The following is a 10,893-nucleotide window of genomic DNA, read 5'->3' as shown; positions in this document are numbered from 1 at the left end:
TTTTCCCCTTAGAGAACTTGGAATTAATTTTCTTCTGTGTTTCATAGTTGTAACTCTTAACTTTATGCCTGTGGTCCATTTTGAGTCATTTTTTGTTTATAGTGTAAAGAAGAAGCTGAATGATTTTGAATGGCAGATAGACTGTGTTAGGCGAATGTTGAGCACCTGCTTTGAGTGGACACCTCATCATACACACAGAATTCCTAGAGAGCAGGATGCAAAAAATGTAGCATGGCAGCTTAGCCCTACTCATGCCTGTTCAAATCTTTGCATCTGGCTGCAGGACCCAGGAAAGCTATGAGTTGTTGTTTTAGGAAAAATGTGGGCTGTGATAGAAAACCACAAATAAACAAGAGAAGAAATGACAAATCCACTAATTCTAAGGTTTTCTGTTGAGTTATTTTCTTTTTTTCCCCATGGGTAGAAGTTGGTTTATAATTTTCTGGCTAGTCCTTTAGTAAATCTTCTATGTTTGGCAATTTTTATTTCTTTTGCTCCTTCCTTTCCACTCCCCAGCCTCCTTCCCACTCATAATGGAAAGCAGCAAAGTGATTTTACAGTATAATAACAAGTATGTGTTAGACTTCCTCAGTATTCCTTGGCCCTTATAAAATGGACCATATGTTCTCCATTATTTTAGCTATACCACAACTTCTGCTTGATAGGCAGTAGTTTTTAGTGGTCTGCTTTGGCTTGGCAAAGTAGGCCAGGAAATGACTATAACTTTCTCTTTGGCTAGGGTTTTTGGTATATAAGTCAGAGCTTCCATCTTATTCCACACTGGCCCACATATCTGTAGAATGAGCTATATACTGGTAGTCATAATTACTTCACTGAAATTAGTTGATGTTTTATATACTAAGATAACTAAGAAGTGTTGCAGAAATCAACCTGGAGGTCGTGTTGAAAAGCCTATTTCTACTGTCTGGTCAGTGTAGCATTTTATTTTTGCCTACATTTATTTTGCCTATGAGATCCATTTTTTTAAGATTGGTGTATATATAGTTTACAAATTTGTGTTGAGCCACATTCAAAGCTGTCCTAGGCTGCATGTGGCCCATGAGCTGTGGGTTGCACAAGCTTGCTCTAATCTTGGACAAGGTAACCCTACCCTAAAGCTACCTAAGGATTGCCAGGCATCAGTTAAATCATTAGCATATAAAAAGACATACCACTTTGAAAATCCCAGAGATTTTAAGAGGAAACTCAGAGGGAAGACCAAATACAGTCATGTGCCACGTAATGACATTTGGGTCAGCAATGACTATATATAGGACCATATATATTTATATATAATATAGAATGTATATATTTATATAATGTATATATTTAAAGTAGCTGTTGAAAAGCTGAGGAGCAGGATTTGACTTTTTTTGAGAGTAAGATCAGATCAGCTTTGGGACAGTAGTAGACATCACATCTAATACTGTGAAATATATACAGCCATGTGTTACTTAATGAAAGGAACACATTCGGAGAAATGTGTAGTGAAGCAATTTCATCTTTGTGCAAACATCACAGAGTGTACTAATGCAAACTTAGATAGTACACTTACTGCACACCTAGGCCATATGGTTTAGCCTGTTTTTTCTAGGCCATGAACCCATACAGCATATTACTGTATTGAATACTGCAGGCAGTTGTAACAGAGTAGTCTTCATGTATCGAAACTTAGAAAAGGTACAGTAAAAATATGGTATTATAATCTTATGGGATCACCATCCTACATGTGTTCATTGCTGACCCAAATGTGGCGCATGACTATATTTGGTCTTCCTTCTGAGTTTCCTCTTAAAATCTCTGGGATTTTCAAAGTTGTATGTCTTTTTGTATGCTAATGAATTAACTGATGCCTGGCAACCCTTAGGTAGCTTTAGGATGGGGCTACTTTGTCCAAGCTTAGAGCAAGCTTGTGCAACCCACAGCTGACGGGCCATACGCAGCCCAGGACGGCTTTGAATGTGGCCCAACACAAATTTGTAAACTTTCTTGAAACTTATAAGATTTTTTTTAAAAAGCTCATCAGCTGTTGTTAGTGTATTTTATGTGTGGCCCAAGGCAATCCTTCCAGTGTAGCCCAGAGAAGCCAAAAGATTGGACACCCCTGGATTAGACGGTTAAGACTTTCAGTCCCATCCCCTAACCTATGGGGATGTGAGAGGGTAAAGGTTAAGGGGATCACCAATAACTAATGATTGAGTGAATCATGCCTACTAATGAGGCCTCTATAAAAACCCAAAAGGATAGGCTTTGCAGAGCTCCTAGAAAGATGCACATGGTGCTTCCTGGAGGATGGTGTATCCAGAGAGGGCATGGAACTCTCTGCCGCTTCCCACATGCCTTGCCTCATGCATCACTTTATCTATGTCCTTTGTAATAGCCTTTATCATAAGCTGGTAAACATAAGTGGTTCCCTGTGTTCTGTGAGCTGATTTAACAGATTAATCAAACCCAACAAGTAGGTTGTGGGAACCCTGATTTGTAGCCAGTCAGAAACACAGGTGAAACAATCTTCAGATTTAGATGAGCATCTGAAGGGAAGGGGCAGTCTTAGGGACTGAGCCCCCAACCTGGGGGATCTAATGCTATCTCCAGTTAGATAGTGTTGCAGTTGAATTGAATTAGGGGACACCCAAGTGTGGTGTCTTTTACAGAAGTTGCTTGCCTAGTTTGTGGAGAAAACATTTGGCACAGAAGTCTTCTGTGTAGACTGAGTGAGAGAATAGGAAAAGCACTTTGGGTTAGTTTATTCCTGTATTCTCAGAACGTCATAATTACAACTGAGAGCTTTAATCTCCACAGACTTGCTGCACCAGATGTAATTGAGGTCAAACTTTTTTCATGTGCTTATTAGCCATTTATGATTCATTTTGAAAGGTTTTCCTGTTTACAAGTTTTATATTGGAGAGCTAGTGTTTTATTGACTTGTAGAACTATTTGGGTGCCATTAGGATGTGGTAGAGTAAACGTGAGTCCTTGAGATGTTGCAGAATCCCTGAACAAACAGTTTTTTCATTGTGACGTACATGAACTGCCTCACCAAGTATGTTTTTAGCAGTCTTTCTTCATGGATCCTTGAATAAACTATCTAATCTTCAGTTTTATTTTTAGGTTAGAGGCATCGTTTCCCTTTTATAAAGCAGAAGTGACATACTGGCATTTTTAACTCATGTTTTACTTGGTGTAACCAATGTTTTATTTAAAAATTGAGCTAAATTTTAAAAGTTGGGAGATTTCATATAATTTCCAGACTTTAAGTTTCTTTTAATGAATTGCAGAAATGCAACACTGAGCGTGCATTAGCATTGACAAGAAATAGTGCTGGTGCCCTCAGCACACAGGTGTTCGGCCACTGCGCTGTCTTCTGTGGTCTCATGCCTTGCCTGCCTTACTCATTTACATTACCTCCAGAAGTCTGTGGACATTAGGCTTATGGCCTCTGCATACATAGTGTATGACTTTATACTTTTGCTCATGTGTTCCGGTTGTGAGTTTCATTATGTCACATTTTGCAACCCTGAGTAGCATCCAGAGATGGATTTACTATGAAGCCAATGCAGGAAGCTTTCCCAAGTCTTCAAGAAACCTGCCATTTTTTGGTTCTTTTTTTTTCTTTAATTTTTAATTTAATTTAATTTAATTTTTTATTGCATTTTAGGTTTTGGGGTACATGCAAAGAACATGCAAGATTGTTGCATAGGTACACACATGGCAGTGTGATTTGCTGCCTTCCTCCCCTTCACCTATATCTGGCATTTCTCCCCATGCTATCTCTCCCCAACTCCCCACCCCCCGCTGTCCCTCCCTTATTTTCTTGAAGAGGCTCCTCCCCACCCCCTCCCTAGTTGTATAGATTTCAGGACCCACAAAACCAGATATGCCTCTGCCAGCATGAGGATCACCTATAGACCTTTCTAAAAATAATAAAGATTCTTAGGTTCTACCTAACTCAGGCCAGTGCAGTTAAAATCTGTGGACAAGGGTTGACCCAGGCATCTCTAAATTCTAAACAGCTCCTCTGGTGATCGTTATGATGCACATACAGCCTTGAGAACCATTGTGTTTTAAAAGGTAATTTACTTGAGCTGTTTATAAACCATTTTAACACTAAAAGGATACATTTTGGAATCATTTAATACATTTAAACTGTAGTTTGATATATTTTACTGACATGCAGAGCTGAACTGCTTAGGAACCACTGCCAATTGAATTTTAATAGTGAGAAGATATTTCTGAAATTGAAATATGTCAACAGGAAAATGCGATTTGATTGTAAAAAAAGTAGTTTGCATTTGTTTTTTCAAGAATTTCTGAAGAAGGTTTCTTATATCTGTGAAACTTTTATTCCATTCCATTTCTGTTATGATAGAATTTATGTAAATATTTGCTTTTGAAAATATCGTAAGTATAGGTAGAATCACGTAGAGATTCTGGAGTCACTATAATGTATGGTAGTGTCACAAGGGAAAATAATATTACAGCCTGACACAGGTACCTGTATCATATTGTTTGGAGAGGTTGAACGGTTGGGTGTATTTTTAATTATCATAGTAATTAAGGATGAGGGGCGGGTGGCTACTGACCTTTAATAGGTAGTGACCTGGGATGCTAGACAACTTTTAGTCCCTGGGATGGTGTCACACCAGGAAGAACTATCTACAGGCTGCATGACCTTGAATGTCCTGTTGGACTTTCATGTAGGGGAAAAATATGATTCTAATTATCTGTCCTTAGGATATGTAAATAAAATGTTTTTTGCATGGTTTTAAATATCAGTGAGTTTTCTAGCACTATAACCACCATGTGAACCAAGAGAAGATTACGCTTTGTTTTCTTTGCAAATTTACTAAAAATTGCCATTGCAAAGTATCATATCCAAGAAAGCAGTGCTCATGCTCTGGAGTCACCATTTCAGTACCCCTGTATCAGTCTACACTCGAATCTTGCTTTCAGCATGATTCTCCTTTCAGTACAAGCAAGTGTACTGACTAATTTGAGCATGTATGTAATGAAAATCATTTCAATTTTGTTTCCCCTTTGAGTTAATGGATTATTTTGAATTTTATATTTAGGCAGTTACATTGTTTATGGATTTCACTTTAGGATAATAGATAAGGAGGCATTGCAAAATGTTGTGAAAAGGTAGTTTTGCCCTTAAGGAGCTGAGAGTTGCTATTTTAAAGCAATGGTTTTTGAGCATCAGAGCACATTAGATTGTTCTGTAGAAATTCTGAAAATGATTGTTGTGAAGCTGCCCTAGACATACTAATATAGTAGTTTTCTAGGAAGTTATAGAAACTTCATGAATATTTTTTACTTCATTGCGCACTTAGAAAATTGCACTCTTTGCATTGCACAGGGAAGTGAAGGAAAACAGTGGCCTCGAGCTGCAGGTGATGGTTTCTGGGGATCCTGGCTGCCCTGGGCGTGCCCTGCCCCACCTTGCAAGCAGAGGATCTACTACCACCTTTGATGCTTTCCATGCTTGTTAAAAATGCAGATTCTTGAAACTCACTTCAGTAATTCTGATTCTGTTTAACTCAGAAATCTAGTATTGAATGAGCTCCTCAGATGATTCAGATTCAGGTAGCTCTTGGATGGTACCTTGAGTAATCCTGTTCTCACAGTTCAGGGGCAATAACTGTGTCGTATTAGAAAAAGAAAGAGAACAAGTAAAGGTTGGGCTCCTTTCTAAGGGTGTGTGAGGTAATGCTAAGAGATTTCTGAGATAAAACAGAGATATGAAACTCCTTCCTGGCTGGCATTTCTCTGACAAGGAGCACAGTCACCTTGTTTGAAAGGACAGAACAAACATGGCTAGAAGAAGCTGAAGCCCAGAAAGAGATCCCCTGGCTTCTTTTGTCTGAGTTTAAACTCTGTGGGATAATATCCTAAGAAGCTGAGCATGTTTGCAGGTACATTATATATCCACTTTAGATATTCTTTGAAAATTGTGAAGATAGGGACTAATGCTAAAAAAATACAAGAGGCAAAACCCTTATCTGTAGAAAGGAGATTTAAGAAAATTGTAGAGACTGGTGAGTTTCAGGGTAGTCTTTAGCCAAGTTTTAGAGGATTATTAGAAATAGGAATGCTTTTACATTGTTGGTGGGAGTGTAAATTTAGTTCAACCATTGTGGAAGACAGTGTGGTGATTCCTCAAGGACCTAGAAATAGAAATTCCATTTGACCCAGCAATCCCATTACTGGGAATATATCCAAAGGATTATAAATCGTTCTATTATAAAGACACATGCACATGTATGTTCATTTTGGCACTGTTTACAATAGCAAAGACCTGGAACCAACCCAAATGCCCATCAATGATATACTGGACAAGGAAAATGTGGCACATATACACCATGGAATACTATGCAGCTGTAAAAAACGATGAGGTCATGTTCTTTGTAGGGACATGGATGAATCTGGAAACCATCATTCTCAGCAAACTGACACAAGAACAGAAAATCAAACACCGCATGTTTTCACTCATAGGCGGGCCTTGAACAATGAGAACACATGGACACAAGGAGGGGAGCATCACACACTGGGGTCTATTGGGAGGGAATAGGGGAGGGACAGTGGTGGCTAGGGAGGTTGGGGAGGTATAACAGGGGGAGAAATGCCAGATATAGGTGACGGGGGGATGGAGTGAGCAAACCATATTGCCATGTATATACCTATGCAACAATCCTGCATGTTCTGCACACATACCCCAAAACCCAAAGTGCAATAAAATATAAATATAAATATAAATATGTATAAATATAAATATATATATGTGTGTGTGTGTATATATATATATATATATATATATATATATATATNTGTGTGTGTGTATATATATATATATATATATATATATATATATGTATATATTTTTTTAATTACTGCAAGAGCAGATAGTTTTCTTGGGTCTGAACTGGCACTTGGGAATGATGGCTGAATAGTGGGAACCAGGGAAGGGGGAGGGTGCAGGTCCAGTGCCCTCCCTCCAGGTAGAAGACCAAAAGGGTGGGGTCAGAGGCCTTGAGAGTGGTGTCAGTTTGACAGGTTAGTGGAATTGAAAGCTGTGTCGCATGGCTGGAAACCCACACATTATTCACATTTTCTAAATGGATGTCATTGGAACACAGTTGGGGAAATGCTGACGTACTGGAAACAGTCCTGGGCAAAGAACCAAGAGTCCTAGGTTTTCATTTATTAATATGTCAGTTACCAGATGCCAAAAACTTCCTTCAGCACATTCCTGAAAGTATTTACTTTTTCAACATGCATTCAGTGAATACCTGCACTTGCTGGGCTAGAGAGAGAGAGATGAAGCATGCATCCTGACTGTGAAGTTTGGTTGGAGAAATAAACAAGTAATAAGATGATTCTAACACAGATGCCTGCTACAGTAGAGGTAAGAACAGAGGCCTTGGGAGGCTATGAATTTGTGCCTCAGTCAGGATGGAGAGAAGGCTTCTTGGAAGAGGTGACATCTGAGCAGAGTTTTTGTAGATAATTTAGAATGGGTGCTGTGAAGAAAGATATTTTGACAGTGGCAGAAGCACATATAAAGTTGTGTTGCTGTGTAGACCATGGCTTGGTCAGAGCAGCTGGTGTCAAGAGGGAGCAGTGAACTAGAAGACTTCAGCAGGCAGGGACTAGATTATGAATGGTCTAAAGCATGCTTTAAGAGTGTATTTTATTAATTTTTTTTTTTAAAATGGATTGATTCTCCACATTTGGGGTTTAGGATATCAGTCAGAAAGCAATGTAGAGATTCTGGTTATGGAGAGGTGAGATTGGAGGTAGTAAACCTTGTTAGCAAGCACACATATATACATACACACACCCTCCTGCCCACACCCACACACCAGCGGCTTAGACAAAATAAAAGTTCTCCTCCATGAAAGAATTCAGTTAAATGATTCAGAGCTTGCATATTGCTTCCACAGTATCGCAGGTGCTGACTACTTTGGGCTAGTTGGTCTGCCATCCTTCCAGATTTTCTCATCTTCTGCTGTGGTTACTTGAACTCCACATTCCTGAGAGCAGGAATGCAGAGGGCAGGAATCACAAGGGCAAAGGGGTATGCACTAGCTGTAATATAAGGATATGGTACGTCCTTAATGTCCTTGATAAATTTTTGGAAACTGCAGCTTCAAACGAAACGTGTAGGATGTGTAACAAAACCAATTTTCTTATCAAGATAACAAAACAGTGTTATTTGAGGACTTACTATAGGTCAATTTGCTTAAAGTCTTGGTTTCCAAGAACTAATCTACAATGTTAAGTGAGGACTTGCTTTTATTTTGAAGTAGTTGCCATGGAAGACTTCTAGTTAGAGTTTGTTGCCCCTATGTCATGCCATGATCACATTTACCTGTAAGAGAAAGGTTGAAAGGCCATTTATTCAATGGCCGTGTGCCCTGCTAAAAATGGAGGGATTCTATCACTAAGGGAAGAAGAGGAATGGTTAGTGGGGTAAACCATCTGCATCTCTGCCTAAAAGTGGTACAGGAATGCAAGGGACACATAATGAAGACCTGAACTGAGGCACTGGAGATATGGAAGACGAGACATACTGCAGGGATTGCTGATACTGGTAACTGATTAGATATGGGAAGAAAGGAAGGTGAAGGGGTTGAGGGTGGTTTCTGCTTTGGGCAGGTGGATGGATGGGAGTGCCCTTCAACATGTAGTGGTTTGAGGGAGGAGCAGATTTTGGGATGAGGTGGAAGAATGCTGACATTTTGGCACATGTTGCATTGGAGATGCCCATGGCACATTCAGATGCAGATATTGAATAGGCTGGTGGGTATTCAGGTCTGGGCTAGGGGAAAGATATTTTATTTTATTTAAAAATAAATGTTAAAGGCTTCTCTCCCTCCTTTTCTGTTTTTTTTATTTCCTCCAGCTTTTTAAAGATATAATTGGCAAATAAAAATTTTATATATCTATGGTGTACAACATTATATCTTTACACATATTCATTGCGATATGATTAAATCAAACTAACATAGTCTTTGCCTTATGTATTTTTTTGTGATGAGAACATTTAAGATCTACTCCTTTAGCAATTTTCAAATGTATAATACATTATTAATTATGGGCACCATGCTGTCTGACAGATCCCTAGAATTTATTCATCTCATCTAACTGAAATGAGATGAATAACCAACATCTTTTCTTCCTCCTCCCCTGCTGCAGCCCCTGGTAACCATCATTGTACTCTTTGCTATTATGAGCTCCACATTTTAAGATTCTGCATATACATAAGATCATGCAGTATTTGTCATTCTGTACCTAACTTATTTCACTTAGTGCAATGTTCTCCAGGTTCATTTGTTTTGTCACAAATGATGGGACTTTCTGGTTTATTTTTAAGGTTGTATAGTATTCTGTTGTGTATATATATGCCACTTTTTTTTTCATCCATTCGTCAATCCATAGACACTGAGGTCAATTTCATATCTTAGCTCTTGTGAATAAAGCTGCAAAGAATTTGGGAATACACAGAAATGGGATTGCTGGATCATATGGTAGTTCTATTTTTACTTTTTAAAATGAACTTCCATACTTTTCCACCAACAGTGTACAGAGTCCCCCTTCTTCCTACATGCTTCCAGCATCTGGTACTTTATCTTTTTGATATTAGCCATTCTAACAGATTCAAGGTGATACCTTACTGTGGTTTTCATTTTCTTTTTCTGGATGATTACTGATGTTCAGTATTTTAAAATTTATCTGTTGGCCATTTGTATGTCTTCCTTTGAGACATGTCTGTTGCAGTCCTTTGCCCATTTTTAAGTTGGTTTACTTGTTTTCTTGCTATTGAGTTGTTTGACAAATAAAATGTATACAAATTTATATTTTAGAGATTAATTGCTTATAAGATACATAGTTTGCCAAATATTTACCCAATTCTGTTGACTGTCTTTTCACCCTGATAATTGTTTCTTTTGCTGTGTGTTAGCTTTTTACTTTGATGCAATCCCAATTTTCTGTTTTTCCTTTTGTTGCCTGTGTTTTTGGTGTTATATACAAAAAATCATTGCGTAGACCAATGTCAAGAAGCCTTTTTTCCTGTGTTTTATTCTAGTAATTTTATAATTTCAGGTCATACATTTAACTCTTTAATCCATTTGGAGTTGATTTTTGTATATATTGTGAAATAAGAGTTCAATTTCATTCTTCTGCATGTGGATATTCAGTTTTCCCAACACCATTCATTGATGTTCTTTCCCCATTGTGTGTTCTTGATACTTTTGTCAAAGATTAATTGACTGTAAATGTAAGGATTTATTTATGAGCTCTCTATTCTGTTCCATTGGTTTAGATTTTTTTTTTTCTAGTATCATGCTGTTTTGGTTACCATAGTTTCATAGTATATTTTACAGTTAAGTAATGTGGTGCCTCCAGCTTTTTTTGTCTTGTACCCAATTGCTTTGGTTATTTGGGTTCTTTTTTGGTTACATATGAATTTAAGAATTGTTTTTCTATCTCTGCAAAAAAATGCCATTGGAATATTTATAAGCATTACATTGAATCTGTGGATTGCTTTGGGTAATAGGGACATTTTAACATTTTTTAAAATCTTTGAACATGGGCTATCTTTCCATTTATTTTTGTCACTTCAACTTTTTTCACTAGTGTTTTATAGTTTTCAGTGTACATTTCATTCATTTTGGTCAGATTTATTCTGAAGTGTTCTACTTTTTATAGGTACTATAAATGAGATTTTTTAAAAATATCTTTTTTGGATAGTTTCTTTTTATTGTATAGAATTGGTACTGGTTTTTGTATGTTGATTTTGTATCCTGCAACCTTACTAATTTATTAGTTTAACAATTTTTTGGTGGAATCTTTAGGATTTCTATACATAAAATCATGTCAATTGCAAAA

The 10,893-nt window shown here is 37.6% G+C and overlaps 1 protein-coding gene and 1 long non-coding RNA gene across 2 annotated transcripts in view; one reads left to right on the top strand and one right to left on the bottom strand.

Annotated features, from left to right (window-relative positions):
* The window catches only part of PSD3 (pleckstrin and Sec7 domain containing 3), a 453,958-nt gene that overhangs the window by 83,004 nt on the left and 360,061 nt on the right, over positions 1-10,893 (top strand). The gene's annotated exons all lie outside the window — the stretch shown is intronic.
* Positions 6,898-10,893, bottom strand: part of LOC119472844 — a 30,608-nt gene continuing 26,612 nt past the window's right edge. The window contains exon 4 of the long non-coding RNA XR_005202019.1: positions 6,898-8,371. This is a non-coding gene — a long non-coding RNA (uncharacterized LOC119472844). The remainder of the gene's footprint in view (positions 8,372-10,893) is intronic.

The sequence above is a fragment of the Cebus imitator genome, unplaced genomic scaffold, assembly GCF_001604975.1.
Source record: "Cebus imitator isolate Cc_AM_T3 unplaced genomic scaffold, Cebus_imitator-1.0 Scaffold120, whole genome shotgun sequence".
NCBI classification, from domain to species: domain Eukaryota; kingdom Metazoa; phylum Chordata; class Mammalia; order Primates; family Cebidae; genus Cebus; species Cebus imitator.
This window is presented reverse-complemented; position numbering and strand designations above follow the sequence as displayed.